The 27,894-nt window shown below is 45.4% G+C and overlaps 1 protein-coding gene and 1 long non-coding RNA gene across 2 annotated transcripts in view; one reads left to right on the top strand and one right to left on the bottom strand.

Annotated features, from left to right (window-relative positions):
• The window catches only part of ST3GAL1 (ST3 beta-galactoside alpha-2,3-sialyltransferase 1), a 171,901-nt gene that overhangs the window by 48,640 nt on the left and 95,367 nt on the right, over positions 1–27,894 (bottom strand). The window contains exon 3 of the mRNA XM_084848765.1: positions 10,939–11,140. The gene's annotated coding sequence lies outside the window, so the exon portion shown is untranslated. The remainder of the gene's footprint in view (positions 1–10,938; positions 11,141–27,894) is intronic.
• LOC146346591 (uncharacterized) lies at positions 376–7,079 on the top strand. The gene is made up of 2 exons (XR_014789978.1): positions 376–488; positions 5,004–7,079. It is a non-coding gene; the product is annotated as an uncharacterized LOC146346591 (long non-coding RNA).

Raw genomic sequence — 27,894 nt, 5'->3', positions numbered from 1 at the left:
GGCAGGCAAGACAACCCACTAACATCTGGCAGTTAACCAAAGCCCTCCAAAGCAAACCTCGCCAGCTGAGCCTTTGCGCAGCTTCGGGGTATTAAATAAAAAATAGAGCGAGCCACACTCCATCCCAGAGTCTGTGTTGGCGCATCTTCAGCCAAAGACCATCTGTGTGCCACACTGCCAATCTCTCATAAACTCATCTGAATGCAGTGTGTAGTCTGCTCCCAAGTCCCCTCTGCACCCATGAGATAAAAAGAACAGAGATGAAGTTTTCACAAGAACCGCTGGGAAATATATCTGATTCTGCACCCTGCTGTGGAATCCTCTTTTGAGGACATGTTGCTCTGGGCTGCAATATAATCTGGGTAACTGCAGGCTTAGAACAGCAGGCAAAACTCTCTGCTTCAGTGTGTGCATATGAACACGTGCCGCTGGTCCACAGAGCCCCATGTTGTCTGATCGTCAACAGCTCCTCAAGGACTTGGGCAGAGGTATTTCTTTTTTTTAACTGGAGAGGCCAGGAATTGAATTGGACACCTTACAGATGGACTATGTGTGCATGTACTGCCGTTGAGCTATGGTGCCTCCCCTAAATGTCTTTAGAGCAGGGGTGGGCAACTCCAGGAGGTCCAGGGGCCAAGCTCAATGTGACCCTTTCAGCACTCACTGGTGCTAAATCTGCAGAACCTTTTTGTATTTTTTTTAAAATGCCGCTGCCAAGTGGTTAGCAGGGGTCACACTGAGGGTAGTGGGGTGTGCATGCACCTTGTGGGCCATGTGTTGCCCACCCCTGCTTTACAGGTACAGCCCAATTGCCCACCCCAGTGCAGCTCACGACACAATTAGAAGCCTCAACTCCATCAGGCTGGTTCCTAATATGCTGTGCATGTCATCCTATGCATGTTTAGGATTGCATCTTAAGTTAATAGAACTTATTATTAAACTGGCTGGGGCATGCTGGGAATGGTAGGACTTTTTTCTGTCTAAACATGCATAGGATTGTGCTGTTGTGAAGGTTTGAGGCCTGAAGAGGCAAAGGGGAAAAATGGTCAGACTTAGAGGTATGGGTTTTTTGTTGACAGGGGTATCCCTGAGAAGAGTAGTTTCATTTCCCCTGCTAAGTTTCATTTTCATTTCCCCTACTAAGTTTCATTTCTTCATATTTGATGCAGTACTTTCAGCTTTGGGGGAGGAGGGCATAAAAAGAGAGAGTCAGGAGACCAGAGCACAAAGGAGCAACCTGGAGAAGTCTAAGTAGGATAGAGGAACTTGCATTTTGCAATTTTTATTTTCTTTTAAGGCCTTTTGTATCACTCAGCTCCCCTTCATGGATCACTGCCTTGTTGTGGCGAAGGGGCTTGCGTAACTCAGTGAAGCCATAAGCTATGCCGTGCAGGGCCACCCAAGACGGACAGGTCATGGCAGAGAGTTCTAACAAAATGTGGTCCACTGGAGAAGGAAATGGCAACCCACTCCAGTATTCTTGCCAAGAAAACCCCATGGAATGTATCACAAGGCTAAAAGAGATGATGCCAGAAGATGAGCCCCTCAGGTCGGAAGGTGTCCAATATACTACTGGGGAAGAGCAGAGGGTATTTCCAAGTAGCGCCAGAAAGAGTGAAGCGGCTGGGCCAAAGCCAAAAGGACACTCAGCTGTGGATGTGTCTGGTGGTGAAAAGAAAATCCGATGCTGTAAAGAACAATATTGTTTAGGAACCTGGAATGTAAGATCAATGAATCAAGGTAAGCTGGAGGTGGTCAAACATGAGATGGCAAGATTGAACATCGACATCTTGGGAATCAGCGAACTAAAATGGACAGGCATGGGCAAATTTAATTCAGGTGACCATCATATCTACTACTGTGGGCAGGAATCCCTTAGAAGAAATGGAGTAGCACTCATAGTCAATAAAAGGGTGGGAAAAGCAGTACTGGGGTACAATCTTAAAAACGACAGAATGATCTCAGTACGAATCCAAGGCAAACCATTCAACATCACAGTAATTCAAGTCTATGCCCCAACCACTGATGCCGAAGAAGCTGAGGTTGATCGGTTCTATGAAGACCTACAACACCTTCTAGAACTAACACCAAAAAAAGATGTCCTCTTCATCATAGGGGATTGGAATGCTAAAGTAGGAAGTCAAGAAATCACCAGGATAACAGGCAGGCATGGCCTTGGTGTACAAAATGAAGCAGGACAAAAGCTAATAGAGTTTTGCCAAGAGAACATGCTGATCATAGCAAACACTCTTTTCCAACAGCCCAAGAGACGACTCCACACATGGACATCACCAGATAGTCAATATCGAAATCAGATTGATTATGTACTTTGCAGCCAAAGATGGAGAAGCTCTATACAGTCAGTCAAAACAAGACCTGGAGCTGACTGTGGCTCAGATCATGAGCTGCTTCTTGCAAAATTTCGGCTGAAATTGAAGAATGTAGGGAAAACCACTAAACCATTCAGGTATGACCTAAATCATATCCCTTATGAATATACAGTGGAGGTGAGGAATAGATTTCAGGGATTAGACCTGATAGACAGAGTGCCTCAGGAACTATGGACGGAGGTCCGGAACACTGTTCAGGAGGCAGCAACTCAATCCATCCCAAAGAAAAGGAAATGCAAGAAAGCCAAGTGGCTGTCTGATGAGGCTTTACAAGTAGCTGAGGAAAGAAGAGAAGTGAAAAGCAAGGGAGAAAGGGGAAGATATATCCAACTGAATGCAGAGTTCCAGAGAATAGCAAGGAGAGACAAGAAGGCCTTCTTAAATGAACAATGCAAAGAAATCGAGGAAAACAACAGAATGGGAAAGACTAGAGATCTCTTCAAGAAAATTGGAGATCTCAAGGGAACGTTTTGTGCAAAGACGGGCATGATAAAGGACAAAGAAGGCAGGGACCTAACAGAAGCAGATGAGATTAAGAAGAGGTGGCAAGAATACACAGAAGAACTATACAGGAAAGATCTGAATGTCCCTGATAGCCATGATAGTGCGGTCACTGAACTTGAGCCGGACATCCTAGAGAGTGAAGTCAAGTGGGCCTTAGGAAGCATTAGTAACAACAAAGCTAGCAGAGATGACAGTATTCCAGCCGAGCTATTTAAAATCCTAAAAGATGATGTTAAAGTGCTGCATTCAATATGCCAACAAATTTGGAACACTCAACAATGGCCGCAAGACTGGAAAAGGTCAGTTTACATTCCAATTCCAAAGAAGGGCAACGCCAAAGAGTGTTCAAACTACCACACAATTGCACTCATTTCACATGCCAGCAAGGTGATGCTCAAAATCCTACAAGCTAAGCTTCAGCAGTATGTGAACCGAGAACTACCGGAAGTACAAGCTGGGTTTCGAAGAGGCAGAGGAACTAGAGATCAAATCGCCAACATTCGCTGGATCATGGAGAAAGCAAGAGAATTCCAGAAAAACGTCTATTTCTGCTTCATTGACTATGCTAAAGCCTTTGATTGTGTGGATCACAACAAACTGTGGCAAATTCTGAAAGTGATGGGAGTACCAGACCACCTTACCTGTCTCCTCAGAAACCTGTACCAGGGTCAAGAAGCAACAGTAAGAACCAGACATGGAACAACCAAGTGGTTCAAAATTGGGAAAGGAGTACGACAAGGCTATATATTGTCACCCTGCTTATTTAACTTATATGCAGAGTACATCATGAGAAACGCCGGGTTGGATGAATCACAGGTCAGAATTAAGATTGCTGGGAGAATTATCAACAACCTCCGATATGCAGACGATACCACCCTAATGGCAGAAAGCGAAGAGGATCTCAAGAGCCTCTTGTTGAGGGTGAAAGAGGAGAGTGCAAAAGCTGGTTTGAAACTCAACATTAAAAAAAACTAAGGTCATGGCATCTGGCCCCATCACTTCCTGGCATACAGAAGGGGAAGAAATGGCAAAAGTGACAGATTTTACTTTTTTGGGCTCCAAGATCACTGCAGATGGTGACTGTAGCCATGAAATTAAAAGACGCTTGCTCCTTGGGAGGAAAACTATGGCAAACCTAGACAGCATAGTAAGAAGTAGAGACATCACCTTGCCGACAAAGGTCCATCTAATCAAAGCTGTGGTTTTCCCAGTAGTAATGTATGGCTGTGAGAGCTGGACTGTAAGGAAGGCTGAGCGCCGAAGAATTGATGCTTTCGAACTGTGGTGCTGGAGAAGACTCTTACGAGTCCCCTGGACTGCAAGGAGGTCAAATCAGTCCATCCTAAAGGAAATCAACCCTGAGTGCTCATTGGAAGGACAGATAATGAAGTTGAAGTTCCAATATTTTGGCCACCTAATGCGAAGAGAAAACTCTCTGGAAATGACCCTGATGCTGGGAAAGACTGAAGGCAAAAGGAGAAGGCGACGGCAGAGGATGAGATGGCTAGATAGCATCACCAATGCAATGAATATGAACTTGAGCACACTCCGGGAGAGAGCGCAGGACAGGAAGGCCTGGCATGCTATGGTCCATGGGGTCACGAAGAGTCAGACACGACTGAACGACTGAACAACAACAATCACTCAACTCTATTGTGTAAATACCTTTAGCTGTGATTTGCTAGCTTTAATGGGGTAAACCCCAAGTGTCTGATGTGTCAGTCACCCCACATCTACAGCCTAAACCCCATTATTTTTATTAGGAATAGGAAGTTTAAAAGAAGGAAGGTGGAAGTCTTAAGGAGGCAAGCGATCCTTAAGGAGTTGCTCAGGGGGTCCAGGTCATAAGAGGAACCCTGACAGTCCTTATAGGCTCAAGTTGCATCAGTGATAGACAGATAACCTAGGGCAGCAGAGAATAAGTTACAGGTAACCACTATATGTACTAAGGGGTGCACTGGAGAGAGAGAAGTGCTTATCTACGCTTTCAGGTAGCTTGTTTTACTCCTCTCCATCTTCTCTTTCATTAGAAGACTCTTGCCATCTGCTCTGCTCTCTTCTCAAATTCTTGGATCATCTAACTCATTTTCTTGCCCTCGTGCCCCACAGTGCCACTAAAAACTCTCCATCAACTTGCCACCTGGATACTGAAATGGTATGCTCAACTGCGACAAGAGTTGCAACCCAATCCTGGACATGGGAGAAAAGGAAATAAACCTACCCCTCCATATTGGGAGAAATAAGGAGCTGCTACAGCTGCTGCAATGCATCCCAGCGTCCCTCACAGTAATATTTGGGGTACACTTACTATTTCATTACAATGATGATTGCTTTCATTTTGGACTCTGGGGCCACTTAAAAACACACCAAAGGCCTCCCGGTGATGCCCACAGCGCAACTGAAGGACTACAGACATGGACCACAACTCCTGTTTCAGCATGGGCAGCAAAAGGAGCATCCTTTCAAGATGCTATATGTCTAGTGTATAAGCCTAATGTTTAATGGGGGCCATCTTCCAAACTGAGCAGAGGATGAAGGGACAGCAACATTACCTCCACCCACTGACTCAACTTCTGCATAAGGAAAGTTCAGGGGAAAGCTTTGCTTATGCCTTCTCCCCCTCGGTGTCAATGCCAATATTGGCTCTGCCAGAGCTCTCTTTGTCTGTACCTCAGCTGTTTGCTGCCCATGCATGAACCAAGACAGAAGCAAAGAGGTAAGAGCAGATAACTGGAGAATCTAGACTGACGTGGTGTATGTGGTTTATACTGGGTAGGCGCTTCCCTCCTGTATCAAGTTCAACATAGGGATGGGTGAAGGAGCGATGTTCAAGAGCACCATGTTTCTCTGAACATCGTCCCGCTGCTCATATCGCGATTCCTGTTTGCGTTTGTGATCGCTCTTCACTCTGCACAAATGGAAAATGTGCGCAAATTGAGCAACGATTCAATGGGAGATTTGCGTAAATTCCCCCAAATTTGCACAAGTTTCCTACATAGACTTAAGCGGGGCTGATTCAGTCCACAGAGGAAATTTGTGGAAACTGGACTGGGGATGGGGAACGAGACGAAACCAAGCACATGTTCGACAATTTGTGAATATGTTCAGCAGACATGTGCTCATGCTGACATTCAGAGCTTCGAATGGGGTGTGTTCACAAGTTTTGCAAGCAAAAACGAAATTCTCATACATCCATAGTTAAATGTCCAGAATCCTGTTCTACCACAGCGGCAAGCCAGAAGCCTTCTTCTGCTGCTGCTACCCAGTACCTGGTATTTACTGGCATAATGCCCCTGGAAGTAGGGGTTTATCACACATTGTATGAGAAACCATGTGTTTGTGTGTGTCTCTGTATCTGTGTGGAAGAGAGATAATTAACTCTGCTAACGGAGCAGATGGAAAGCTTCTGGGGGGCCAGGTTGAGTCCCTTGGCTGCTAGTTGCCTATCCCCCCCCCCCCCTGCCACATGTTACACTCTTGCTGCCCTTGTGGGAAGTGTTCTAAAGCAACCAGATTAGCATACATTAGGGAAGCAACAGGCTTGGCAGAATCTGAAATAGGCAAAATATATCGAGAGTCACATTCAAAAGGGATTTGCACATGACAAAGCCCCTTGTGTGGCTTCTTGGCTGTGAACCCTAAAGCGCATTAAAAAATGTTAATGCTGAATTAGGTGGATGGTGATAACTGACAACTGGGGGAAAAGCACAGACAAGGCAAAATGGTGAAGAAATACAAAGTGCCCCCCTTCGCCTGTTGCGATAGATGGCAAAGTGTTTTTCTTTTAAAGCATGAGAAATCAAAGCATTCAGTCTCTCTGTTTTCAGGAAAGATTTCTTCCCCCCACACTCTTCCCCCACACGCCCCCCAGCCAGCTCAAACAAAATTTCAAAGTATCCTGCATCCATATGCATGCAGATTAGTGGAGAAAATACTTTGATTAAAACTTAGTACGGACTGGAAAGAAGTTCAATGGTGAAGAAATTTTGGAGAAATTCTCACGGGTTTGCGGGGGAGGTCTTCATCCTGCAGCAACATTAACTGGCTTGGTAGGCCGGCTCCCAGTTTGCATCCACTTCAGTGCAGGTGGGGGCAGTGTTGTGTGTAGTTCCAGGGATGAGGTAAGGTTTGTGCTCTGCCAAAACTTGTCCTCCAGTTTCCTGGTGGAAACCCATCCCATGAGAATTTCTCCAAAATTTCTTCACCATTGAATTTCTTTTTGAAAGCAATTTCTATTTTATCAAATTGAATGAGAATGACTGAAAAAAATGTGGGATAAGTTATCGGAACCATACTAACTGATACGAAAAACAATGTAAAATAATGTGCTTCCTACAGGAAAGCCAGTTGCTAGAAGTCAGTCACACTCTAGGAACAGAGGAACAAAGGAACCTGCAGTATATGCAGTCAGACCATTGGCTTCTCTGGCCCAGTACTATCAACACTGAATGGTAGCGGCTCTTCAGGGTTTCAGGCAGGAGATTTTTTCCAGCCCCACCTGGAGATGCTGGGCATTGAACCTGGAACCTTCTCCATGCAAAGCAGGCATTCTACCACTAAGCCACGTCCCTTCTTGAAAACACTTGGAAAATAAGAAGCTGGTTTATACCAATGGTCCATCTAGCCCAGTATCATTGACACTGATTTGGAGTGGCTCTCCAGAGCTTCAGGCAGGAATTTTTCCAGCCCTATTTGAAGATGTCAGGGATTGAACCTGGGTTCTTCTATATTGAAAACATGTGTCAGGGTTGAGCCCAGGCCCCTTGAGATTTCTGAGGACTCTGAATCAGAGCTGGAACAGCTAGATCAGAGAATGGGGGCAGAACCTCCCTTATAGCCCCCAGGCGTTGGGAAAGAATTTTCCAAAGGCCTTGACAAACAGATGGCCCAGGCCAAGTTGCCACCTCCCCTCCTCCCACCATTAAAACCTAAGTTTCTGAGGAGGAAGAAGAGGGGCATGACCTGAGAGACACCAGAGCACACTGCAAGTCAAAGCGGGCAGAGTTAGGGATGGGGCACAGATGCTCTGCTGGGATAGCCACTCTTAGAAGCCAACAGAAGGGAGCCGACCAAAGGGAGGGGCACCACCATTAGGCACGTTTGACTGCCGGTGTCCATAGGCAAACTGTCAGCAACCTCACTACCCTGCAGATTGTCTACCCTAACAGAGACCTTAGAAGAGTTGCTTAGAGCTTGGGCCAGTTTGAGAGCTTCCTTGAATCTGGATTGTGGAAAGGCTTGCCTTTAGCATAATAAAGCCATAACGGCTTGAACTACGAGTCTCTGGTTTGTTGATTGCGAGTAGGGAGGATGATCAATCACGATAGCATGTGCTGTAGAATGGAGCCACTGCCCCTTACTTTAGTGTGACCAAGAGAAAGAAGTCAAAATTACTTTCGATGGGAGCAGGAACTATGCTGGGGACCAGAGGGAAAGCTTAAGGATGTGGGAAAAGACCAGGGGCCAATCTACATTACTGTTTTATCCTGGTACTAAAAGGTCTGGCTCATGCACAGGGTTCATTACACACTCCCTAACCCACTGTCCTGACATTTTTTTCTTCCTTAAGATTCTGTTTTTCTCTCCCAAAGCTGCTTCTATGACAACTTCTTTGGTGCTTGCAGTTTCCGTGTACTAGAAAGCATGTGTGATCCAACCGAGAATAATAGAATAGTAGGGTTGGAAGGGGCCTATAAGACCATCAAGTCCAACCCCCTGCTCAGTGCAGGAATCCAAGTCAAAGCATCCCTGGCAGTTGGCTGTCCAGCCTCGTCTTGAATGCCTCCAGTGTGGGAGAGCCCACCACCTCCCTAGGTAATTGGTTCCATTGGCGTATTGCTCTAACAGTCAGGAAGTTTTTTCTGATGGTCAGCTGGAATCTGGCTTCCTGTAACTTGAGCCCATTATTCCATCTCTGGGATGATCAAGGAGAGATCCTGGCCTTCCTCTCTGTGACAACCTTTCAAGTACTTGAAGAGCACTATCATATCTCCCCTCAGTCTTCTCTTCTCAAGGCTAAACATGCCCAGTTCTTTCAGTCTCTCCTCACAGGGCTTTGTTTCCAGTCCCCTGATCATCTTCATTGCCCTCCCCTGAACCTTTTCCAGTTTGTCTGCATCCCTCTTAAAGTGTGGTGCTCAGAACTGGACACAGTACTCCAGATGAGGCCTAAGCAATACTGAGTGGAGGGGAACTAGTACTTCCCGGGATTTGGAAGCTATGCTTCTATTAATGCAGCCCAAGAGAGCATTGGCCTTTTTTGCAGCCACATCACATTGTTGGCTCATATTCAGCTTGTGATCGACAACAATTCCAAGATCCTTCTTGCTTGTAGTATTGTTGAGCCACGTATCCTCCATCTTGTAACTGTGCATTTGGTTTCTTTTTCCTAGGTGCAGAACTTGGCATTTATCCCCATTAAATTTCATTCTGTTGTTTTCTGCCCAGCCCTCCAGCAGTACATAATACCTAGCAGTATTATAACCAGTGGGAGTGGCTTTAAAGCTGCATAACCTGTTTTACAAATTCCCCCCCCCCCATGTTTATCTTCTCCTCTTTCCATTCTATGATCTTTCCCTGCAAGGATTTCAATGGGATTTGCGGCTAGGAAATCTTTGTTGTTGTTTTTTTCTTAGTCTATTTTTCACCGCGCAACTTACACAGCTGCACAACTGCGAACAACCATACCATTGATTTTTAAACCTGCATTCATGCACATCTGAGAAGGTGTTCATGCAGTTACTGGACTAAAAACAAACAAAAAAATCACACTGAAAAGGCAGCATACCCCTCCCGTTTCTCCCACGATTCCAGCACTATACTGTGTTTCATGACATGTGCTTGGGCTATGAACACAACTAATACAACACACATGACCTTTCAAACTCCTCCTGTTTTGCCCACAATTAGAACACTATGCATTGATGTGTGTGGGGTACTTGACAGCATTATAAACATGGCAGATACTGTACTGTATTCATTAACATGTCTCCCTAGAGCAGCAACTGCATTTCAAAAATAAAATACCAGTACAGGAGAGCCTCAGAAATGAAAGGAGCCCTAGTGTAGATCCTGCCCTGCGGAATCAGATCAAAAGTCCATCTAGTCCAGCATCCTGTTTCCCCACAGCCGGGAAAGCCCTGGAAGCAAACCTTAAAAGCAACAGCCCTTCCCAATGCTCCCCCCTGCCTCCCCCTCAGCAAAAGATATACTGAGGTATGCCACCTCTGCATCTAGAGGCAACCCTATTGTATATACTAACAGCAAACACATTATTTGAGGGTGGGTTCTTATCTAGCCAAAATGGCACCACCCACATACAACATAAGAACCTAAGAAGGGCCATGCTGGATCAGACCAAGGGTCCATCCAGTCCAGCATTCTGTTCACACACTGGCCAACCAGCTGTCGACTGGGAATCACAAGAGGGAGGCATCAGCAGACTTGCAGAAGTACCCCCCCCCCAACAAACAATCCCTAAACCCCAACTAAAAAAGAAACCTAAGGGTAGGTGGGGTGGGGAATCCAAAACAGCCCATTGAGGACTGTTGCTCAGTGGCCACAGAATGCTGGCTGACCGCTGCGGTGTTTGTGTTGCAGAACAACAGAAAACTGGGGGAGAGGAAGAATAGAATGCAGCATACTGGAAGAGGGAATGGCTGGCTGGAACCCTGAACAGGAGCATTCCATGCTGCAACATTTTGTTGCAGGCTTCATTTGTCTTGATTAATAACCCTTGATAGACCTATCCTTCAAGGACTACTTTCATCTCCCCTCTTAAAGCCATGGCTGCTGCCCCTCCCCAGCCCCCACTCCCCGGATCGAGCTCGTGGGCAGCCATCTAGTGTCACAGAAGCTAAGTATTATTGCTAGGTACTTCTTTTCTTTGCCTTTTGCAGTCTCTGCTTGCAGAAGGAAAGGCTCCTATGTTCAACAGCTCTTCCGCTCCTCTCTCTGTTTCTGCAGGAGAGATTCCAGGAAGGAGGCTCCATTACTGAACCTGCATCCAAATTTGCATTGTGAGAACACAAAGGGAACCATTTACCTTGCCAGCCTCTTTCACTTGGCTGCTTTTCTGAACACTGGGTGTACTGTTGATAGATTTTCTCCTGTCAAGGCAGGCCACCACTTCTTTGCCCTGTTTTTTTTTTTGCAGACGTTGGTCTCCTATTCCATCCTATTCTCCAATGAAACTGCAGTTCTTCAGCAGAGATGATATAAGCACAGACTCAAGATCTCCCATATATCTACGGGGAGAAAGAAACACAAAAATCAGTTGGGATTCAACAGCTGACATCCTGATCATTTCTATCTTTTAAAATAAATTTAAACCAAGCTACTAGTCCTGGTTGACCATGGAGATAAACTTCAAAATCTATAGGCAAGGGCTGGTGAAATTTCAAAAGCTGGGTGGGGGGGAAGGGGATGAGGTTGGAATAAGATTTCTGTGGTCTGGGCTCTACACACACTCTCATGGTTGGAGGAAACAAAAGGAATTATGTAGATGCATGAACTTTTTTTTTTTTTTAACAGAACTAATGCAGGTCAGGGAATCCACCTTTCATTGGTGAAGAATGTGGGTTAAGCTGGCAGACCGAGCAGAAGTTGCACTGCTATTTGATGTGCAGTCGCATATTCTGTGCCTTTTGCGTGTTCCCACAGAACTGCGGCCTACTCACAGCCCTCGTTCCTCCCTTTGCTACGAAGTGAGTGACTTCAAAGCTCCAAGATTCAATCACTCCTCCCTTACCTTTCAAAGAACATTGGTCCACCCGGACGGTGGTTTGGGACAGCTATCTTATAGCTCCAGTGGGTGATGGCACTGGTCTCCAGGAACGTAGGAAGCCACCTTATACTGAGCCAGACCATCAGTCCATCCAGCCCAGTATTGTCAACACTGACCAGCAGCAGCTCTCCAAAGTTTCCAGAAGGAGTTTTTCCTGCCTTACCTGGAGTTGCCGGGGATCAAACCTGTGACCTTCTGCATGCAAAGCCGGTCTTCTACCACTAAGCTTAGAGCCACAGCTGTTGGCCTGCTAATGGAAGCTGACACTACTTACCACCGCCTATGCCAGCTTCACCACCAAGGCCAGCCCAAGACATTTTGCAGCCTGAGGTGAAGGACATGAGGACCCCCCCCCCCAATTCCATGTACAGAAGCGGATGGTCAAATTTTATTTCAACTCTAGCAACAAGAAAGCACCATAAAACCACACAGAGGGGTGGGGGCAGGGCAGGCTGCGCAGCACACAGAGATCTTTCCTCAAATACCTGGCTGGCATCTCCCCACCCCACCCCCCAGCATCTGCCACCCAAGGCAGTTGCCTCCATCTGCCTAAAGGTAGGGTCCCAGCCCTCCCCCTGCCTCAGCATCCATTATGGTGCAGGTGGGCTGTGTAACAATTGTTATGCGAAGTGGCTAGAGGAGGGGGAAAGATGGTGTTTCCCCACTGTTGCCTCTTTATACCACTGGGAAGGCTGACACAGCCCTACCCCAGCCCCAAATCAATCAGAACGTCACAGGACTGCTGGATCAGCCTGAGGTTCTGTCTAGTCCACCACCTTGTCTCACACAATGGCTGAAGGCCAAGGGTTTGGGGCCTCAGGACTGTGGACCAAATTTGACCCACCTAGGGTGCTCATCCAGCCCTCTGGGTTTACCCAGAAGGCCATGCCCACTTCCCCTTTCCCCAGCTGCCAATCATTTGGTGGTTTCTTCGCTTTTGTATTCTCCCCCCCCCCATTTCTAAAGGGTGGAAATGGCTCTTCTAAGGCATAGTTACTGGCAGTAAAGAGCTTTAAGACAGACTGGTTTTCTTCCTTTTAACAAGAAAAAGATGATGATAAAGAGAAAGATGAAGAAGTCACTCAGCTTTCCCATGGGCAGCCATCCTGATCTTGTTCAGCCCCCCCCCCCATGGGGAGGGGAGTGTTAAAAGCAAAAGCAGACGCTCACATTCATTGCATTCACATGTTGTCCATAGGGCTTGCCAGCAGTCTGTTCCTGTGAGTATTAAACAGGCCATCTCTCCCCACTCCATCCTCAAAGTGGGCATCTGGTAAAACTAGTTCCTAACAGAACTGTAGACAGCCAAAGCATACCATCTTCTATGTCCTTTTGACCCACTCCCTTTTGTCTTTTTAAAAATCATTAACCTTCACAACTCACAATGCTGAAAAAGGCACCGAAGACATTGAAAAGGCATTTCCTGAAATCCCCTGGGCTGCTGGTTTCTTTCCTTATTTCTTGTTAGAAAGCTCTTATGTTTAAGTCTCAATAAGCAGAGGGGCAGATAAGCAATGTGTCACAAAAACATTCAGGACAAACAAAAGAAAGCACCGTTTCACAAAACCCATCATCCAGTCCTGGAATTTGCTGCCATGGAATTGGATTATTACTTACTGTTTGCATAGCACAGTCAATAATATACAGTGGTGTTTTTATGTCAGCGAGGAGCTTATCGCCTAAGTTTCAATGGAGAGTCATGTGGGCAACAGAAGTATATGCGAGAATGCAGTCACACCTACTTTGGCTTACATTTCTGTAGCGGGCACAGTTCAAGAAGGCACTGCAGAAAATTTAGATTTTCTGGATTGGTTAGGATTGGGAGTGAAATACATTTGGTTTGCATTTTTATGTAAGCTTACTTAATTTCACACTTTTGAACCAATACATGGACCTTTGAAATTTATCCAAATTTTGCAATGGAGTTCTCCAACCCCAAAATGTGTACAAAATGTGTATATTAGGGGAAAGTTCACACAGAAATGTGGAGATTAGTATAAATCATGTTCAAGAAGGCAAAAATTCTCTGCAAAAATGCGTATGTTGGATAAAATTGTGTACAGAAATTGATATATTAGGGGAAACAAATTTTCATGTAAAGTTTTAAAAACTAATTCTCAGTGGTCAGGTTGAACCAAACTTAAGATGGAAAAATGAGAAACTAAAACCGACGGATTCATCCATCCTGGGTTTTGAGGAAGGCAATAAGAGCCAAAATAGATGCAACGTTAAGGGTGCAATCCTATGGAGATAGATGTCAGCCTCCGAACTCGGAGGCTGACACTCATCCACTGCAGGGCTCCAGCTGCCCTGTATCTGAAGCTAGATGTGCAATTTTGCATATCTAGCTGAGGACATTCGAGTGGGGGAGCTGCACATCCCATAGGAAGCCTTATAAAGCAGCTTCGATGGTCTCCTCCCCTCCCTGCCCTCAAGACTGCCCCCTTTTTGCCCTCTCCGTGCTCCATTTCTGAGAGCAGAGAAGAAGCTGGCATGGAGAGAACTGTGCCAGCTACAAGGGGGAGGGAGCAGGGAGCACAGTTTCTGGGAGCCGGGGCTCCAGCCTTGGTTCCCAGAAACCAAAAAATCCTATGGCCCTCTAGACAGTGTCTAGCGGCCATAGGATTGCTCCCTAAATGACCAAGTGCATTCGACATTTTCTTTCACCAACACCCGTCATGGGGGGGCATAGCAAGTTCAGGACTGTGGTGTGTTCCTCTCCCACTGTCCCACCAAAAGTCACCCTCCCCTGAAAAAGTGCTTAACTCCAGGCGGGAAGCATCCATTAGTGATGAGATGGAGCAAGATTTTTCAGTAGGACTGTGGCGGGGGAAGGAGGGTTAACTCCACTTCGCACAGGAACTAGCTTTATCAGATGGCCACTTTGAGGATGGAGTGTGTGTGGGGGTGGTGGTGGTGGTGGTGGCAGCCTGTTTTAATGTTCTCTTGACCCTCTTCTTTCACCTGCTTAAAGTCACCTTCACAGCCACCAGTTCTGAAAAAGGCAACTTGCACCAAAGTAATTAAAATAGGAGTTCCTACAATCCCCTTGGCTGCCATGTTTCTTTCTGTTTTTCTTTCCTGTTGGAAAGCCCTTACATTTAAGTTTCTCAATAGGCTGAGGGAGCAGAAGCCTCAGCATGTGCCATCCTGCCGGTGGTGGGATGTTTGTTTGGCAACTGAGGAGGCTGTCGAGTTGCCCCCTTGCCAAGTCTGTTGATGTCGCCTCCGCCAAAATCCTTTGGCACAGTGACCGGGAATGGCATGAAAGCAGGCGCTCGTCAAGGGAGACCCGCTGAGAAGGAGCTGTTGCGGTGATCTGTGAATAAGTCAGTTGTCTCAGCACTATGGATGCAAGATGGTTGGTAAAAATAGGAGAACACAAGCTCAAACCAGGTTCTGTTTGCATTATTTTGTTCTTCTGACGGAGAGGAACATTATTTTGTTCTTCTGAAGTGTGTGTGTGAGAGAGGACATCTTTAAAAAAAAGCATTCAGAAGGCTTCATCTTCATTTTTTTGTCTTGAAAGTTATATTTTATGCTGTGTTGGCACATCTATTAGCTTTATATCATTGATTTTAATTGTTGTTTTATAATTATTGTAAAAATGCCTAGAGAAATTTATTTTGTGAGGCATTCAATAAATATAATAAATAACCAACCAACCTTGGGGGTCCTTTTGGTCAGAAAGGTGATTCATAAATATTCTAAATGTATAATGATTTCCTCCATAAGGTAAGACAGTCATATTACCCCTAACATTTATTTATATGCCACCTTTCCCAAACACCTCACATGAGATACAATATTGATACAACAGAAACATTGGTGTATTTATGAATTAACTTGGAAATATAGTATTTGAGCAGTATTCTGGGGAAACCCGTAGAGCCTGCAAGCCCAGGTGTGTTGCACTAGAGGTAATGTATATGATCGCAACATAATTTACATTAGCAATAATGTCACATTGAAAACTGCTCTTTCTCTCCACATTAGCCAGCTAACAAACATTACAATGAATCATTTCCCAAAAAACATATATACAGCATTCATTTCATTAAAAAAAACCCTAACAGCTAATTAAAAATACCTGCATTTAGCTAATTTTTTTACTAACTAATCCAAATCACTAAGGTATCAATAGGGTTAGAATATCAAAATGATACAGTTCAAGCCCCTTAGTTTCAACCTCTATCCAAGCAACAGCATTACAATAAGGCAGCAGAAATCAAAGGAATGCTCATCTCAATTGAGATAAGAGCAGCGCAAGATACACACACACACACACACACTTTCAATTCCTCTGGACCACCCACAAAGCCCATGCCAAGGAAATTCACAGATACTCACAAACAATGGCTGGGCAACCTCTCTCTCTCTCTCTTACATGAGTCCCCTTGCCCCTGGCTCAAACCTAGAGTCTTCTTCTATCATGGGCTTTTCCTTCTCTCACACCAGGGTGTCCCAAAAAACATACGCCACCAAGCCAGTCTTTCCATAACACACATAATGGAGTAGCACTCTCTAGCCACCTTCAGCATCAGGAGCAAGGTTTGTAGTTGGAGTCAGTCAGGGCCACACCCTCCCAGGCCAGGTGGAAAGAAGCCAGACAGAAGAGCAGGGCACCATGAGTCATATTACAGGCAGGGAGATCAGACTTGGAGATAGCGGCTTGTCTTAAGGGCCAACCCACACACAGCAGTGGATGTCCATGCTTAGATCTCCCAGTGTATGTCTCTTAAAGCAGCCATAACGGTGGTGATGGTGGGGTTCTCTCTGATTCAGTTGTGCTGGAGGCTGGTGAGTGGGTTAAACTCTTCTGCTTTCCCAATCCAGACTGCCCCCCCCCCCCGCCACTAGCCTCACAGTGGAAATGTATTATATTTAAAATTATTTTTAGGCCACCTGCAAGGGTGGGAGCACTCTCCCTTAAAGGGTGGAATGTATATAGGCACAATGAATTCCCCCACCCCACTGTAGAGCTAATAGCAGCTTTGGGGTGTGTGGGTGGTGGTGGTGGTGGGAGGGAGAGATTTAGATCTGGAAAATGGCCCTAGAGAAGCCTTCTCCAACCTGGTGCCCTCCAGATGTTTTGGACTACAACTGCCACAATCCCTTGCCATTGGCCATGTTGGCTGGGGATGATGGGAGTTGAAGTTCAAAACATCCACACAGCACCAGCTTGGGGGAATCTCCACTAGAAGGATGGGTTGAACACCTGTTTCTCTGGTGTTGCAACTCCAATCAAACTTTGTGCCCCCTGCTCCCTGAAATGTTGAAGTGGGTGGGTGGGTGATTCCAAAGCATCCAGGTGATCTGATTATGGATTTCTCACACCATATCGAGCTTGGCCCACCTGAGATCTGAACTGGGACTTCCCACTGCTCACCCTTAACCATTATGTGAGGGTTTTTTTAAGAGCTAAAACCACAGAGAGCACAGACTTGTTCAGGTATTTCTCACAGTAAAGGCAAGTCACCCAGTAACAATGAGGGGAGTTTCACCTCCTCCCTTCTGGCTCCGTAGTGCACATGGAGCTGGGCTGACTGTGCAGTCCTAAAGCATGTTTACTCTGCATTAAGTTCTATTGAATTAATTGGGAATTACTCTCTGATGCAGCCTTCTGTAACCTGGTGTCCTCCAGGTTTTGGAACTTCAACTCCCATCCGCACCAGCTAGCATGGCCAATGGACATGTATGCTGGGAGTTGTAGTCCAAAATATCTGGAGGGCACAAGGTTAGGAAAAACTTCCCATTTTCTTGACTTGGCCATCTGTGCTCTTTCTTAGTCTGGGACCGGGATCTCAAGGTGAGGGAGAACAGCAGCACACAGACAAACGCAGCACACTGGGGTGTACTTGAGCTCAAGCCTTTTTCAAACTGTCCCTATGCTGACTGATCCCTCGTCAGCCATGAAGCTAGCCAGGCTGCCACAGGTGATCAGCCGATGATTGTTGCAAGGATGTACCTAGATCAGGATACTTTGCAATCTATCGTGACTCAATGGAACAGGGTGAGGAAAAGCTACTTAACTAAGGATAGCCAAGACCAGCACTAATGGGCAGAACACCTCCAAGCAGCATACCATTACTGCTGCCCCCCAGCATTCCCCACTTGCTCCTTCCAGTCTTCTCTGGAGGAGAGAGGAGCGAGCCAGTTGCGAGGCCTAACGAGAAGCCCCAGCCTGCCCTACAAGACCTCTGCACTGCGTTTAAGCCAGGCTGCTGTGACTCCATGAGTACAGCATTAAGGGTGGGGTTAATATTTGCATTTATTGTGAATATTTACATGCGGCCTTATTTGCTAAAAAGCCATCAAGGCGGCGTATGACTCTTTCAAACAGTCAAACCTTGAAACAGTTGCAATAGTAAAGCATGAAAACATTCAAACTACAAAATGTAGGGCGAATCCTATGGCTGCTAGCCAGTGGCTAGATGGCTACAGGATAGGTTGGTTCCCTGAGAACAAGCTCCACCCCCTCCCGCGCTGCCTTGTAGGCAGCACGGATCGGCTCTGCGCTCGTAAGAGCAGAGCGGAGCAGCGAAAATGTGGTGTTCTGGGGAGGGGGTGGTGGAAGTGCCTTTCCGATGCTTCCTATGTGTCATCCAGCGTACACCCCCACCCTGCTCCAACTCCCCATGGCTAGACAGCCGAAATTGGCTGTCTAGCCATGAATGCAGGGCAGCTGAAGCGTGGAGGGGAAGATCCCGTCCGTGCTACTCCTGCCCTGCATTGGATAGGTGGTCACCTCCGAGCTCGGAGGTGGCCGCCTATCCCCATAGGATTGTGCCCTCCAAAGGCTAAATTAACAAGATGCTTCTTCACACCATTTCTAAAAGGATTAGCAGCGGTGTGCTTGTTATGCATTAAATCGAGATTCCATCACTGTAATACTGAACTTGTGCTAGGCCTGTTGAATGGTTGGCTTTGCCTGCTTTGAATTTGCTGCTGTGTTTTGTGACAAATAGTCTCTTCAAACGATTCAAAGCCTTTATTCCCACCACACCACCCTTCTATGACACCAGTGCCACATGCTATGCTACTAACACCCAGGTTTTCCTTGGCAAGCTCTGGTCTGTTGGCTTCCTCAACCAGAGAGCCTCTGCCTTGGGCTACAAAGCCCAGTCAAAAGTCCAAAGGCTTGTTTGTCATTCCAAAGCATGCTCGGTGGGCGGGCAAGGTCTGTGGGCCATATGTGCCCCGTGACACCCCCCCCAAAGAACCACCACCTCCTGAGGAAGTCTGTCTACTATTCAACAGCTCTCACCTTTAGGAAGTTTAGAACATAAGGACATAAGAAGAGCCATGCTGGATCAGACCAAGGGTCCATCTTTTCTAGCATCTCGTCTAGCATTCTGTAGTAACAGCACTAGCGAGAAGCAGCTTCTGACACTTATATTCTCTGTCTGCGGTTGTTAACAAACAAATCCACCCTGACTTTATGGCTTCGGAGCTGGTTTGTGTTGCCACAGGAGTCATAAAAAGAAAAAGTAACAAACAACAAACAAGCAAAAACAAATCATGTTTTCTTCCCCTTTAAAGAAAGTCAGTAACTGGCATTATGCCGTAACGTCCCTGGCATTAATTATAAATAAATGTTAGACTGGCTGTAATAATAGCTGGAATTTATAGCCCTACCTTGCACGGTGCTGCTTAAAACCAGAGAGGTTGTCAGTTTGACACATGTCAGGAGCCCAGAAAGTGTGGGTACTGCAATTTGTGTTTTGCTGCCTATTAAAATGAATGCGTAAGTAGCAATAAAGCAAACAATTACTTAGCAGAAAAACAAACTCTTCAGGCTTTATAAACTGATGACTTTGGGGTGTATATGCTCGTGGCTGTATATCTGCGTGCCACCTGCTCTGGCTTAGGGGGAGTTTCTTTCTTTCTAGAACAGGGGTGAGGAACGGAGGGCCAAATTCAATTTCTGAGATCCTCTCTGGGGCCACATCCCAGTGGTGGGAGGGGCCAAAAGCAAAAAGGGCAGGACAAAAAATACCAAAATATATATCTATGTATGTATTTCATTTCTATACCACCCAATAGCCGAAGCTCTCTGGGCGGTTCACAAAAATTAAAACCAAAAATCACAGGATAAAACAATATAAAATATAAAGGCATTAAAACCACAGTATAACAATACAGCCAGAATACAGCCAGAATACAGCCAGAATAAAATAAGAACACCCCCCCAACACCAGCATATTTTAGTTTAAAGCTCTTATAGCTGGTAACTCTGTATTTTTAGCACTCCAGTCTGTTAGCTCTGCTGTTTTAAATCCATATTTTAAATCTCTGCATTGCTGCTAGGTTTAATTCTGGTTGTATTTTTATACTGTAGTTTTAAACTTTCATATGTTATATTGTTTTCTGTTGTACTTTGTGGTTTTAATTTTTTGTGAACCGCCCAGAGAACTTTGGCTATTGGGCGGTATAGAAATGAAATGAAATAATTAAACTAACTCCGCCTTAGGAGAAGCATTTCAGTGTTTTAGCACGGGGAAAAAACCTGCCCCAAAGCCGGGAAACCAGCAAATGATCAGTAGTTGGGGGAAAGGGTGCGTAACCTTCTGGAGCACTGCAGAGGGCTGGATTTGGCCCCTGGGCCTGAGCTTACCCCACCCTGGTTCCAGAACATTCATTCCGAAACCCTTTACCAGGTAGGCTTGCCAATACCCTTACCAGGTAGGCTTGCCAGTATCACGAACCTAGGAAGGTGCCTTATATTGAGTCAGTCCACGGGTTCATCTATCCCAGTATTGTCTATGCTGACCATTACCGGCTCTCCAGGCTTTCAGGCAGGGGTTTTCCCAGCCCTTCCTGGAGATGCCAAGGCTCAAACTTAGTGCACAGAGCCAAAAGCAGATCTGGAGTTTGAGCCAATAGGTGGGCTCAACTATTTTTGGGAGGGGAATGGCAAATCCATGAAGCCTTATTTCATCCCAGTTCTCATTTTTTCCAGTGCTGAGTTTGTTCCCTCCCAATTCTTCCTTGGACTGCAGGTGTTGCTTTTTTAATCCACGTTTTTGTATGCCTTCCCCCCTCACCCCGCACCCTCATGTATAATTTTTGTGTGTACTTTTGCAAATGTATGCATTCCCCCCCCCCCCTCGAATAAAGCATTGCTGTATGGGTTTTTCTCTTCTTTTATATGTGTGTTTCTGTGCACATTTTTTGAAATGTACACATTTTTTGAGTGCACTTTTTTGGGTGTGAACTGCATTGCAAATTCTGGACATGTAGGGACTGAGGCGGCAAACTGCCTACTGCTTTGTGGAAACCAAACACATTTTCCACCCTACTCTAGGCAGAAGCCAGCACAGAATTTCTCTGTTCATCTGTGTACAACTCTAGCTGTCAACAGCTTTGGTGGCGGTTGCTCACTCTGTCACAGCACCAAGGCACTGGTTCAGGTTTGCCTGGATCCATTAAGATGAAACATGCACAGGATCATGCCTATTAATCAACAAAGGATGGTGTTTAGGAAGGGAACAGAAGACAGTCACAATCCTTGCAGATCACGTCAGCTGAAATTATTCCCCAGGACCGCCTAGATTTCTGGTTGTTGTGTGGTATAAGAGAAAGTTTAATCTTGGATTCATCCAAAAGCAGGCCTTTAAGCTTCCTTTTACTATCTCCCAGCAATCTCCACCCCACTAATGAAATCCATTCCTCCCCAGAGAGAAACCAAACTATCAAAGGGTGCCACAGTGGACACAGATTTGCCTGCATTTCACTGTATTCAAAAGAAGAAGGGGAAAAGCAGAAAGGATGGAGGAAAGCAACCCTCAAAATTGTGCTGGAAGATGTAGATGTTTCCCAGGACCATTTTGTGGGCTACCTCCCCCACACTCACACACACACTTTTTGTTCTATTTGGTGCTACTCTCTATCTCTTTTTCTTTCTTTCACTGGATCCAGCCTTAAAATCTATATAAAATCCAGTTCCCAAGAGTCTATCCCAGTGTAGTGTGCCCAGATGAAAGCGTATGGCTCTGCAGATAGGATCAGAATCAGTTTTAAGTTCGCTTTCTCCAAGATCCAGGGGACGGAATATTTGTAGAAGCTCTGTGTACTGAGACACATACCTGTAATTAGGAATGTAGAAAGTGTGTAAAACCCATTCTGTCTGAGTTTCATGGATTGTCAGGCACCTTTCATTCTGTCAGGCACCCATCAATAGAATTGGATTTTTTTTCGTTTCCAAATTTGCGCAAATTTGCATTTGCACAAATTTGTACTTGTAAAAATGTGCAACCCTCCCCCCAAATGTGCAAATCCCTCCATGTGCATTTTCATGCTTTAGCCTATGGGGGAAATGCACATTTTTCACTAGTTTTTTTTATTTTGCATATTTTTCTATTACTTAATTTGTAGAAAATTTGGGAAAGTTAGAAAAATGGTCCACAAGTCTGTGGAATCTGCCCAACTGTGGAAAACCCAATCCATTGCGGAATCCGCTGGTCAGATTCATAAAAATCTGAACATTTGATTCTATTGCAGATTTCTCTAACCTGCCTGTAATAGAGAGGCTCTCCCTCCACGCAGATATTTATAGTGATGATTAGCATTTTGCTAGCCTTGTGAATATGGACTTGAGCACGCTCCGGGAGAGAGCGCAGGACAGGAAGGCCTGGCGTGCTATGGTCCATGGGGTCACGAAGAGTCGGACACGACGGAACAAGCCTTGTGTAAGGAAAGGTGGGCATTAAGTAGTTGATAGCTCATAGGAACATAGGAAGCTGCCTCATACTGAGTCAGACTATTGCTTTGTCCATCCCATTATTGTCAACACTGACTGGCAGCAGCTCTCCAGGTTTTCAGGCAGGATTATTTCCTACCTCTACCTGGAGAAGCCAGGGATTGAACCTGGGACATTCTGCATGCAAAGTATGGTCTTGTATTTCTTATGAATTGTTGTGAACTGCCCAGAGATCTTCAGCTGGGGGGGGGGGGTATAGAAATGAAGTAAATAAATAATAATATGTGTTCTACCACTGAGTTATGGCTCCTCCTACGGGCATTTGATGAGCACTTGTTCACTATTTAATAGAGCTGTGCACAAACGGCCTCTCAAAATTCTCCCGCCTATTTATGGGCAGAGAAATTGGGGGGACAATTTCACCAAATTTCCCCTAGGGGAGGAGAAAATCTCCAACAGTTTTTCACAGATGGGGGGCACACCATTAGGGATGCTGGAGAAATTCAAGACAGACTAAAATGAGCTCAGATTTCTAAGACTCCAACCTGCGGACTCCACTGTGGAGCGACCCCCTCAGGCCGCATTGAGTCCGTGGATTTCCAGATGACTTTTTCACTTTCCTGAAATTTATGCACATAAATTCATAGGAAAATACATACATTTCTGCTGAGGAAACATTGAATGGAATGGGAGACAATATGCTAAATATTACATACTAAGGTAAATTCTGTAAATACTTACATAAATTTGTTGTTGTTGTTGCATATTTTTCCACACAACAAAAAATAGTAATATTCGCATCTGTCTGTGGGCAGACAATGGAACAAAGGCACCTGACAATCTGCGAAACACAGATGGAGCAGATTTTACACAGTCGGTGCATCCCTACTCACCATTGGCAGGGGTTGTAGCACAGCTTCTTTCTTTTGTCCTAAGAGTTTTGGATATATTGCACTGCTTCTGTAGGTGGCAACAGCATCAACTGTGTTGAAGCTTCCACTTTTTTTGAGGTAGAATTTTGAATTTCTTTTGGTGGTATTTTTGAGCTTACCTAATCACTGCAATGTGGCCAAGGGTGCTGTGTGTGTTTTCTCTCTCTATTGCACATCTTTCCATTTCTCCCCAGCCTCCCAGGCCACCTGCACTTTCTGAACTGAAAAAGCCCCATGGGGGGAATTGCCTCATGGTGTCTTCCTCATGCTGGCTTTACCTGAAATGCAGAAAGCCAAGGAGGCTACAGGCTGCCACAGAGATGACTGTACAATGAGACAGGACACTCATACACACTCCTCAGCCACCTCATACGTAACGTAAGCCCAAGAACCGCAAACCCAACCCATGAGAATTTCTCTGAAATTCTCCCCCTTTGAATTTCTTTTTGAAAACCAATTCTTTTCTATCAAAATGAGTGAGAACGGTCAAAAAAATGTGGGAGAAATTTTTGGCACAGCACTACTATAATAATTGCATAGTTCATAGCTCAGAAAAAGGACCCAGTTCAAGGCTGAGTCAATGTACATAAAAGCAGGAAGGAAATGTTTGACAATATCAGTCAAGACTTTGGGAAAATAAATATTTAATCTTGCTGTTCAACCCTCTCCCTCTCCCCATTTTATCTTCACATCACAGGAGGGATTAAAACATGTCAGTATCTAATTATATATTAATACATAGGGGAGTTTGGTGTCCAGGAAGTTCTGCTGGTTCTTATCTCTGAGTGGAGCTTGAAAACATGGAATAAACTAACATTCCTTTTGCTGCCTTTTTAAACACAGGAACTGCCTGGAAGGGGAAAGTTGCCAAAATATATATGACTGAACCAATATCACTTTAGAATTTAAAGCAGTGGACCCAAAATACAACAAAACAAAAAACAAACTCCAGGATATTGTAGCTGAAAACTCTTGCTGCCACAGTAACTACGCTTTAGAAGAGGCATTTCAACCTTTTAGAATAAGAAAAAGAACTTCAGAAAAGCCAGGAAACCACCAATCGGTGGTTGGGGAAAATGGGGCATGGGGAAGGGCACGTGATTATTTTGGGAAGCCTGGAGGGAAATGGTTCCACACTCCTGCTTCCAAGGAAAAGAGATTTGGGGGCTAACAAATTTGTATTCCCCCGGACCCATAAATGGCATGTCTGAGTACAGCATCATCCTTAATTTATTATGTTCCCAAGAACAGAGAATAAAGCTATTAATTTAGTCTTACGTTTAAACAAACAAACAAACGTACGAGATTCAGAGAAATGATAGAGCCTCTCTGCAGCTGAATTTGGCCGTCAGGCTGAAAGAAATTCAACACCCCTGCTTTAGACTCTATTTCAGTGGGAATGGGCTTCTGCTTCTAAGCGACATCTCTCGTGCTTGCTGTATTTGTTGCTATGATTCTAGTTTTTTATGCTGGATTTAACCCAACCTGGCTAGGGAGTGCTGGGGAGTGTAGTCCAACACATCTGGAAGACACCAAGTTGAGGAAGGCTGAGCTAGTGTGTGATGGGATGAGGCAATAGATACTATGGGGCCTCACAAAAGAAAAGCTTATTTTAATGCACCTGTTTCCATGCTCTACAGTAGGTGGATCTTTGTGAACCACCCATGAGTACGGTGGCCACATATGGATTGCCAAAGAAGAGGAAATGCAACACCCCCCAAAAGGATAAACAAGGATACAAACTTGCATAAAAATGGCATATGCCAATGCATAAGCAAATTTGCACATTTGAAAGTAAGTTGTATCTTTTAAATGGAAATACAATACATCTCACCATAGCAGGGAAGATAGTGTCTAACTGTGGATGGGCAAGTTCAAGGTCCCTGCCTGCCCCCACTCCCATCTTAGGAATTTTTATTTTTAAACCCCACTTGGACCGAATAGCCCTCAAATAGAGGACACCTTCAAACTGAAAGGCTGTCAGGGGACACCCCTCTATGAGAGGACTGTCCTCTGTAAAGCAGGTCACATGGCCACTCTATGAGAGATCAGGCTTTGCCACAGTTGCTTAAAAACAAGAACCACCAGTGGAAGCTGGTGCCTCTGATGTCAGTGGGGCAGTGAATGCGCTCAGGGTTTCAGCCACAACCAGTCAGAACTCTAAAGGAGCTGTCCAAACTCTAAAGGAGCTATCCAAGCATCTTGGATAGATCCTTTAGTGTCCTGACTGGGTCTGGCTGAAACCCTGAGCGCATTCGCCGCCCCAGTGACATCAGAGCCAGCAGCCTCCACTGAAAGCAACAACAACAAAAAAACCACCACCACAACCCATTCATGGAAAAAGCCAGGGTTTGCTCAAAAGCTGGGCAGGAAGTGTTCTGCGAAGTTTCTCTGCCCATGCTAAAGAGATGCACAGCGAATGAGATTTTAATCAATTCGGTGCTACCTCAACCTTGACAAACAGATCCATCACCTCAGCTCGGAGTGACACTGCATGGAAAGAATAAGCCCAGCTGATGATTAGAGAGCAATTCATCATCAAAAATTAATCAGGGTATTAATTAAGCAGTGTATCCTATTTAAGTACACACTGCTGTGAGGTTCCCAGTTCCCAGTGCCAAGGACAAAGGAACAATGAGAAAGAGATCTCAAGCAATCAACCACCCCCACCCCAAACCACCATCTGCAGCCCCAAAGTAAAGGGTGGGCTCCTAGTGCTAACGATCAAAAGGCTTTGTGCAGCTATTCTCCCTAACTGGATTATTTGTTTCCTTGTAAGAATAAAGGCGAAAGACACAGTGGGAAAGATTGGAATGGCTACTAATTGAAGACAATGATATCTCCCCCCATAAAATGCTGTGAACTGCACAATCAAAGCTTCATCAGGAAGCATCTTAGGAAAAGTGACCAGCTGGTCCCAATGGTGTAGTCGGACATTTAGAAGTGCAGGCGCTCATCACGACAGTCACTACAGCCGTGCCCCCAAATGGAGTTCCAAAATACGGGCAGCTTGGTTGAACCATATCAACATATTTTCATCTTGAATAGAAGCACATTCTTTGCAAAGGTAATGGGTCTTATGGGACTATTCAAGACCAAACAGCACCCAAATACTTCACATTAAAACAGGATAGCTCAGAACAATATATTGTTGCTGGGAACATCCATTCTCTCACCAGCTCAGCTCAGAGGGAACAGGGAAGTCTGAGGGGGGTGGGAGTGGGTGTCCACACAAGATGCTAACACACATTCAGTGGCTGAGCATGGGTTGTTTTTGAACCATGGGTTGTTTGCTGAACCATGGGTTAGTGTGTTGTCCGAACCCAGGACATTTTCCTTAGGGTGGCTTGTTAACCATGCAGTGTGGCTTGTTAACCACCCTGAACAGCCCAGCAACAAACCATGGGTTCTCAAGGTGGCTTGTTCAAGAAAAATAAGCCACACTGCATGGTTAACAAGCCATCCTACAGAAAATGTCCTGGGTTCAGACAACACGCTAACCCAGAGTTCAACCAAAAAGAACACCCAGGGTTTAACAACAACCCACACTCAACCACAGAGTGTGGGTGAGCATGTTGTGTGAACCCAGTCATTGTCACAATCTCTGCTAATCAAAAGGACCTGACGCTTTCATCCTGTGAGCCCTGACTCCCTTACCCCAGTGACTGGACAACACCAAAAGCCTATTTTAAAGAGTTAGTTTATTTATACACTCAGCAGAATCTGGTGCAAAAGCTTTTCCTGGATTGTAACAATGCTGCCAGTTTTCTTTATTTTAATTTTATTGGTATGTGTAAAAGGCAGTGGAAAGGGGTGGTGGTGGTGAAGATTTTGTTTTGTTTGGCCTCTGTTAGGTAGAGAAAGAATAGCATGACGGATGAGGAAAAATCTGGTAGAGCCAATAAACAGTGCCTGGCTGCCTGCAGAGCTTTGGGGAGATGCCCTTAAAGTGCCCCATGGTTATTTAATGGGGGGAACCTCCTTTATACTTTGCTGCTGTATGCAAGTGCTTGGACCTTCTGTCATCCCTGTAGAGCAGAATTCACATCTCTTTTTACCCGGGGGCGGGAGCGGGGGGGTGGAATCACAGCAGGCGTTGAAAAAGAGAAGTTACTGCCCTTCATACTGCTTGGTTGGGGCAAGGCATAACTTACATTTCCACCTCCATGTTCCTTGAAATATAAGAGACGGTGTGGTGTAGTGGTCAGAGTGTTGTTCTGGGGCTGGGGAGACCTGGGTTCAAGTCCCCACTCAGCCATGAAACTCATTGAGTGACTTTGGGCCAGCCAAGGACTCTCAGCCTAACCTACCTCACAGGGTTGTTGTGAGGATAACATAGAGGAGGAGGATTATGTATGCTGTTGTGGGCTCCTTGGAGGAAAATGTGGGATATACATGTAACAAATAATAAATGCAATAAATAAAAAGATGTAAACTTACTGTGCCATTTATTGTGTGAATGCAACAAACAGTGCACATACCTTTAAAAAATGTAAACAGCAACTGCAAGGGGAAGAGACCCCCCCCCCCGCAAAACCTGTTCCTGATGAAAGTCACCCCCCCCCCAGCGGTTATTTGCAT

This window comes from Heloderma suspectum, chromosome 4 (assembly GCF_057233095.1).
Source record: "Heloderma suspectum isolate Gila_16-S chromosome 4, 16-S_ref, whole genome shotgun sequence".
Taxonomy (NCBI): domain Eukaryota; kingdom Metazoa; phylum Chordata; class Lepidosauria; order Squamata; family Helodermatidae; genus Heloderma; species Heloderma suspectum.
Note: the sequence above shows the minus strand (reverse complement) of the source record. Positions and strands in the feature narration are given on the sequence as shown.